We start from the raw sequence: 8,340 nt of genomic DNA, 5'->3' as shown, positions 1-8,340 counted from the left end.
TTCAAAATAGACTTGAATTGTTTTAAATGTATGAAATTATTTGACATCTACTCAGTGATACAAAATTGAAATTATTAGATTATGAGAAGTTATAAAAATATCATAGTAGCCATCTATCTATGTTTCTTATACAAATATTTATTTAAATTATAGTGAATAGAGCTACTAAATATTTCTAATAGTGAAGCTAACATGTAATTGAGTAAATAATCAAAATAGGTACAAAATGGTTTGTATATACCATCTTAAAAAAAAAAAAAATAGAATAAATATATATAAAATTTTATTAGGTAAATTTAAGGCCTCTTATAAAGGTTTAGCTTTAGTCCACGGATTTCGTTGAGCCGCCCTGTATGTACCTAGCTTTTCATAAATGTCACAATATATATATAGAACACACTTCTTTTTCAACAAGGAACCTTAACCTTAGCTGAATATTCATCCACTCTTTACACTTTCCTCATTCATCATTTACAAGAATGGACATTTTCGGAGACTTCTATTTCGATCCACTTCCTTTAGTACCAACTACTTCTACATCAATCTCTAACAATAGCAGCTGTGGAAAAGCTAATTCCTCTGATGAGGAAGTGATCTTACTAGCTTCAAAAAACCCGAAAAGACGTGTAGGGAGGAAGAAGTTTCGCGAATCTCGACATCCAATTTGAGAGAGTTAGAAGGAGGAATTCTGAGAAGTGGGTTAGCGAAGTAAGAGTACCAGGTAAAAAATCAAGAATTTGGCTTGGCACGTTCCCAACTCCAGAAATGGCTGCTAGAGCTCATGACGTGGCGGTCATAGCTTTGAGAGGCCGGTCAGCTTGTTTGAATTTTGCTGACTCGGCTTGGAGGTTGCCCGTCCCGGCTTCAGCGGCCGCCAAGGATATTCAGAAGGCGGCCGCTGAAGCAGCCGAAGCATTTCGGCCGTCAGAAATATCGTCGGAGGGAGAAAACTCCGAGGAATTAGTCAGCATTGTTGACCAAGTGATCATAAGCGAAGTGTTATCTCTATGTGTTCAAGACAGTATTTAACAAAACAGTTTCTGTTTTAAGAATCTAAAGACAGAAACAATGTTAAGGACCGAAAATAGAAGAAGTAGAAATTTTTGAGCCCACAAGTTTCTTGTGTGTCCTTACAAAATCTAATCCCCTTATAGTTGCCAAGGTTACTGGATTAATTTCTCCCAGGATAGAACGAAAAAACTATTCTGTAATAGCGGCAATGTAAATTACAGAACTTCGGAGACCTCAAAGATCGGCAGCAAATCACCTTTGGACACTTACTGTTTGGTTTGAAAAATTATGCAGAATGCAGAAGAGAGGGGGGAGTTGAAACACAGTTTTGTTTGTTCTGAAATTTTTTTCAGTATCTGGAAAATGAGGCATAACCTCGGAATTTATAGCCACGGTTTGGGAAGACATGCTTGTTCGTTAATGGATGTTCAGTAGTGTCTGGTTGGTATATTACCGTTTGGAAAATTAAATTCCATATTACCGTTTGGAAAATTAAATTCCGCAAAAATAAATTAAATTATCGTGGAAAATATCAGAATTTAGGAAAATAAATACTGGATTTTGGAAAATATATTTGTTCCAAAAAGATTATTAATCAATCAGATCATTTGACCAAATCCAAATCCGAAGCCGAGCCGAGCGACTATAACGACGCGAAGGGAGTCCCTCTTCTCAACTCTTTAAGAGATAGAAAAGGTGATTCTATATATAAGCACATAAAAAGTGCTTTTCCCCCACCAATGAGGGACAAAGTGCCACAAAGTGCCTTTGCAAAGTGAACTTTACTTGAATTTCATTTCCCTCCATTTTATTTTCCCACCATTTTCCAATTCACACTACACTCATCTTTAAAGCTCATGTCTTTAAATCCCAACAATCTCCTACATGAACGGGGAATGGCTATATGATGCATGAAAAACTTGTGTGATTTGCAAGCAAGGATTAATTGCATCTGGATAAGTAGGTTTTCCTTTGAACTTTCCATAATGAACACATGTCGAATATACTCGATCAATCGGTAGATTTGATATCTTTGAACCGTCGAACTTTGATGTATACCTAAACAACCACATGTTACACAATTAACCCTTTAACCGTCTTTGGTTCTCATTGTTGTGTTCGTTTCAGCCATGAACCGCATCTGGTCTCGTAAGTGCATAGAGAATTGGCCTTACAGAATTCTCCTTGAAGCGGCTTACACTTCACACTTACATAGGTGAGTCCTAAACGTGTAATCCTTTAGAAACACTATTTGATATATCCTATATCAAACTTAGAAACCATTAAAAGGCCTTAATGTTTTATCCTTGATTGAACATTGTCTTATCATGAGAATGGACCAAAAAATTTGTTTGACAATGTTGAACCATCAATCATAACTTTGTTTGATCTCCTTGAACCTAGATCTTGGGATCTCCAGTCTTCTAGGTAGAGTTACCACCATGTTGACTTGTCCTCGGTCATAGTCCCATTCTCTTTGATGATTTCTCAACCGCCTCTCTAGCTAGGCCTTTGTAAGTGGATCCGACACATTATCCTTTGACCTTACATAGTCAATTGTGATAATTTCACTAGAGAGTAGTTGTCTAACAGTATTATGTCATCGTCGTAGGTGACGAGATTTGCCATTATACATAACGCTGCCAGCCTTTCCTATTGTCGCTTGACTATCGCAATGTATGCATATAGGTGCCAAAGGTTTGTGCCAAAATGGAATATCTTCCAAGAAATTCCGAAGCCATTCAGCTTCTTCACCGACTTTGTCTAAAGCTATGAACTCCGACTCTATCGTAGAGCGGGCAATACACGTTTGTTTGGATGATTTCCAAGATACTGTTCCTCCACCAATGGTAAAAACGTATCCACTTGTGGACTTAATTTCAGCTGATCCGGTGATCCAATTTGCATCACAACATCCCTCTATTACTGCGGGATACAAATTGTAGTGCAAAGCCAAGTCTTGTATGTATTGTAAATAGCCCAAAACTCATTTCATTGCCATCCAATGAGTTTGGTCGGCATTACTTGTGTATCGGCTTAATTTACTTATCGCACAAGCTATATCTGGCCGTATACAATTCATGATGTATATTAAACTTCCCAACACTCGAGCATACTCCACTTGAGACTTACTTTGACCTTTATTTCTCACAAAGTTATGGTTTAAGTCAATTGGAGTTCGTGCTACCTTGAAGTCCAGATGTTTGAACTTTTTAAGTACCATTTTGATGTAATGAGATTGAAACAATGCTAGGCCTTGTGGAGTCCTGTGGATTTTAATTCCTAGAATTAAATCGGCAACTCCTAAGTTTTTCATATCAAACTTGCTAGCAAGCATACGCTTAATAGCATTTATGTCAGCAATGTCTTAACTCATTATTAGCATGTCATCAACATACAAGCAAACAACGACCACATGATTTGGAATGTTCTTAATGTAGACATATTTATCACACTTATTAATCTTAAATCCATTTGACAATATTGTTTGATCAAATTTCGCATGCCATTGTTTCGGTGCTTGTTTAAGTCCATAAAGTGACTTAACAAGTCTGCACACCTTATTTTCTTTTCAAGGAACCACAAACCCTTCAGGTTGTTCCATGTATATTTCTTCCTCCAAATCTCCATTTAAGAAGGCTGTTTTAACATCCATTTGATGAACCTAAAGGCCATACACGGCGGTCAACGTATTAACACACAAATAGATGTAATTCTCGTTACCGGCAAGTATGTGTCAAAATAATCAAGGCCGTCTAGTTGTCTAAAACCTTTGACAATAAGTCTTGCCTTATATTTGTCAATAGTGCCATCATCTTTCATTTTTCTTTTGAAAATCCATTTACAACCTAAAAGGTTTGTTCCCCGGAGGAAGATCAACCAACTCCCAAGCATGGTTACTTAAAATGGATTCAATTTCACTATTAACTGCCTCTTTCCAATATTGTGCTTCTGAAGAAGACACTGCTTTCTTAAAAGTTTGAGGCTCTTTTTCCACTAAGAATGTCAAAAAGTCTGGACCAAAGGAAGTAGATATTCTTTGATGTTTGCTACGTCTTGGGTTCTCCTCATTAGGAGTACTTTCCTTTGTCTCTTCCCGAGGTCATTTAGATCTTTCGCTAGACGACTCACATTTCTCTTTATACGGATAAATGTTTTCAAAAAATTCTGCATTATCTAATTCTATTACCGTATTAACATGAATGTCGGGATTTTCTGATTTGTGAACCAGAAACCAATATGCTTTTCTATTGGTGGCATATTCTATGAAAACACAATCTACGATTTTCGGTCCTATTTTCACCCTTTTAGGTTTAGGAACTTGTACCTTAGCGAGACACCCCTACACTTTGAAGTATTTCAAGCTGGGATTTCTTCCTTTCCATCTCTCATATGGAATGGATTGTGTTTTGCTATGGGAAATCGATTAAGTATTCTATTAGCCGTAAGAATAGCTTCCCCCCACAAGTTCTGGGGTAAACCAGAACTTAATAGCAAGGCATTCATCATCTCCTTTAATGTTCTATTTTTTCTTTCTGCAATCCCATTGGATTGTGGAGAGTACGGGGCAGTTGTTTGGTGAATAATGCCATATTCCAAACAAATTTCTTCAAAAGGAGATTCATATTCGCCGCCCTTATCACTCCTTATCATTCCTTATCATTTTAGTCTTTTTGTTAAGTTGAATCTCAACTTCACTTTTGTATTGCCTGAATGCTTCAATTTCTTCATCTTTACTATTAAGTAAATAAACATAGCAATAACGAGTGCTGTCGTCAATGAAAGTAATGAAATACTTCTTTCCACCGCGAGATGGAGTTGACTTCATGTCACATATATCTGTGTGATTAAGTCTAAAGGATGTGATTCCTCTCAATTGACTTGAAAGGATGTTTAGCATACTTATATTCCACACAAATTTGACATTTTAAATTATCGCATTCAAATTTAGGTAATACATTCAAATTAATCATTTTTCGCAAGGTTTTATAATTGACATGTCCTAAACGGTAATGCCATAAATCATTTGACTCAAGTAAGTAAGACGAAGCTGAAATTTTATTATTATCAATGACCATTACATTCAGTTTGAAAAGGCCCTCTGTAAGGTAACCTTTTCCTATGTACATCTCGTTCTTACTTAACTTTGTCTCGAAACATAAACACATTTAAAACTGTTCTTCACTAGAAGTCTGGTAGAGACTAAATTTTTCCTAATTTCAGGAACATGACAGACGTTGTTGAGAGTCACCACCTTGACAGAAGTCATTTTTCGAAATATCTTTCCATAACCTTCAATCTTGGCCGTTACTGAATTTTCCATAAAAATGGTCTTGTCGGGTTCGGCGGGAGCATATGAAGCGAATGCTTCTCTAACAGCACAAATGTGGCGAGTGGTGCCAAAATCGACCCTCCACTCTTTAGGATTTCCCACGAGGTTGCACTTAGACAACATAGCGCACAAGTCATCAACTTCCTCATTTGTTTCAATCATATTAACTTGACCCCTTTTCTTTTCCTTCTTTGGAGCACGACAATCTACAACTTTGTGTCCGATTTTTCCATAATTGTGGTAGTTTCCCTTGAATCTCTTCTTGTTGGGATAGTTCCTTGGTCCTGACGCCTTTTTCCTTTTTTTTCGTATTCATAGGAGCAGTTTCAACAATATGTGCTTCTCCTATTACCGATCTCCCACTAGCCTTCTTTTCTGCCGCCTTGTTATCTTTCTCGATTCTCAACCAAAGGATGAGATCTTCCAGCGTCATCTCCTTTCGTTTGTGTTTCAAGTAATTTTTGAAGTCCTTCCATAAATGAGACAATTTCTCTATTACTGCCGCAACTTGAAATGCGCCACTAATCACCGAAGCTTCAGCCAGGAGATCGTGGATAATAACCTGCAACTCTTGAACTTGAGTAACAACAGACTTGCCATCTTCCATTTTGTAGTCCAGAAACTTGGCGGCTATAAACTTCTTCAATCCGGCATCCTCAATTTTATATTTCTTTTCCAACGCATCCCATAGTTCTTTCGAAGTTCCCATATTACTATAGACGTTGTAAAGATCATCTTCCAGTCCACTAAGTATATAGTTCTTACACAAAAAATTCGAGTGCTTCCAAGCCTCGATCACAACGAAACGTTCATTTTCAGGAGTTGATTCGGGTAGAACCGGAACTTCTTCCTTAATGAAATTTTGTAGACTTAAAGTCGTTAAATAAAAGAACATCTTTTGTTGCCATCGTTTGAAATCAATTTCGATCAATTTTTCAGGCTTCTTTGCAGGAGCCAGTGCAGGTGCAGCACGACTGGAGGAGGAAACATTGTTTGTAGAGACAACCGCGGGGGTTGGTGTGGCAGTAGCAGTAGCATTCAGATTTGGAGTTGGGTCTCCCATTTCTGTTGACAAACACAAACAAAATTAAACAAAATCAGTGAAGTTTTTACATCTTCGAACTGAAAGCGAAAGTTAATTACTCGATGAAGTTTTTATATTCTTCAAATCGAGTGGACAAATGAGTAGAAAGTTACGAAAACTTTAATCTCAAAAGGGGAGTAGAAAATCCGAAGATTTTAGTCTCCAACACAAACAGAACACAAAAGATTAAACAATAAATTAGATTTCTTAAGCTTGTTATCTCTATGTGTTCAAGACAGTATTTTAACAAAACCAATTTCTGTTTTAAGAATCTAAAGACAGAAAAAATGTTAAGGACAGAAAATAGAAGAAGTAGAAATTTTCAAGCCCACAAGTTTCTTGTGTGTCCTTAAGAAATCTAATCCCCTCACAGTTGCCAAGGTTACTAGATTAATTTCTCCCAGAATAGAACGGCAAAACTATTCTGTAATAGCGGCAATGCAAATTACAAAACTTCGGCGAACTCAAAGATCGGCAGCAAATCACACTGGACACTTATTTTTTGGTTTTTTTCAGTATCTAGAAAATGAGACATAACCTCCAAATTTATAGCCACGGTTTGGGAAGACATGCCTGTTCGTTAATGGTTGTTCAGTAGTGTCTGTTTGGTATATTACCGTTTGGAAAATTAAATTTCATATTACCTTTTGGAAAATTAAATTCCGCGAAAATAAATGAAATTAAATTAGATTATCGCGAAAAATATCAAAATTTAGGAAAATAAATATGTGCTTTTGGAAAATAAATTTGGTCCAAAAAATTTATCAATCAAGCCGAAGCCGAGCGACGACGACGCCGCAAAGGGAGTCCCTCTTCTCAACTCTTTAAGAGCTAGAAGAGGTGATTCTATATATAAGCACACAAGAAGTGCTTTCCCCCACCAATGAGGGACAAAGTGCCTTTGCAAAGTGAACTTTACTTGAATTTCATTTCCCTCCATTTTATTTTCCCACCATTTCCCAATTCACACTACACTCATCTTTAAAGCTCATATCTTTAAATCCCAACACGAAGTCGATGATTCGCCTTGGAGGTTACCCCTCTAGGCTTCAGCGGTCGCCAAGGACATCCAGGAGGCGACCGCTGAAGCATTAATTCAGCCGTCAGAATCATCGAATGGAGAAAACTCTGAGGAAGTCAACGTTATTGACCAAGTGATCATACAAGACGTCGTTGACTCGGCTTGGAGGTTACTTATCCCTGCTTCAGCGGCCGCCAAAGACACTCAGAAGGCGGCCACTGAAGCAACTGAGGCATTTCAGCCGTCAGTATCCTCGGACAGAGAAAACTCCGAGACAATTACCATCGTTGACCAGGTCATACAAGACGTCGTCGTTGGAGAATTACCGGATTATAGTGTGTTGTTCATGAACGAGGAAGCTCTTTTCTACATGCCGGGATTACTTACGAATATGGCCGAAGGGCTAATGCTACCTCCGCCTCAATGTATAGACGGATATGGCATGGAAGCTGATGATATTGACATGTCTTTGTGGAGTTATTGAATTTAACCAAATGTGTTGAGATTTTGAATTGATAGTGTACTTTCATGTAAGTACAGCCAAAAATGCAATGTAAAATGGAGTTTGCCATGCCATTTTTTTTGGATATTCGTACTTATAAACGTTTGACCGGTACGGATAAGGATTAGCATTGTAGTTTGTACTATAACTAGGGGTGTACATAGATCGAGTTGGTTCGGATTTTTGAAATACCAAATCAAACCATTTATGTCCGGTTTTTAAATCTATAAACCAAACCAAACCAAACCAATAAAAATCGGGTTTTTCAATATCGGTTTTTCTCGCGTTTTTCGGGTTTTTTCGGGTTTCTCGGGTTTTTCATTGTATTTAATGAAAAGCACCATAAAACAACATATGCTTGATAATTTGCAAACTTCCCCCTCAAAACT

The 8,340-nt window shown here is 37.4% G+C and overlaps 1 pseudogene; it reads left to right on the top strand.

The window, feature by feature from the left end:
- The first annotated feature begins 424 nt into the window (after window positions 1–424).
- On the top strand, window positions 425–8,065 carry LOC132065623 (dehydration-responsive element-binding protein 1A-like; annotated as a pseudogene).
- Window positions 8,066–8,340: the final 275 nt, after the last annotated feature.

The sequence above is a fragment of the Lycium ferocissimum genome, chromosome 7, assembly GCF_029784015.1.
Source record: "Lycium ferocissimum isolate CSIRO_LF1 chromosome 7, AGI_CSIRO_Lferr_CH_V1, whole genome shotgun sequence".
Taxonomy (NCBI): Eukaryota; Viridiplantae; Streptophyta; class Magnoliopsida; order Solanales; family Solanaceae; genus Lycium; species Lycium ferocissimum.
Note: the sequence above shows the minus strand (reverse complement) of the source record. Positions and strands in the feature narration are given on the sequence as shown.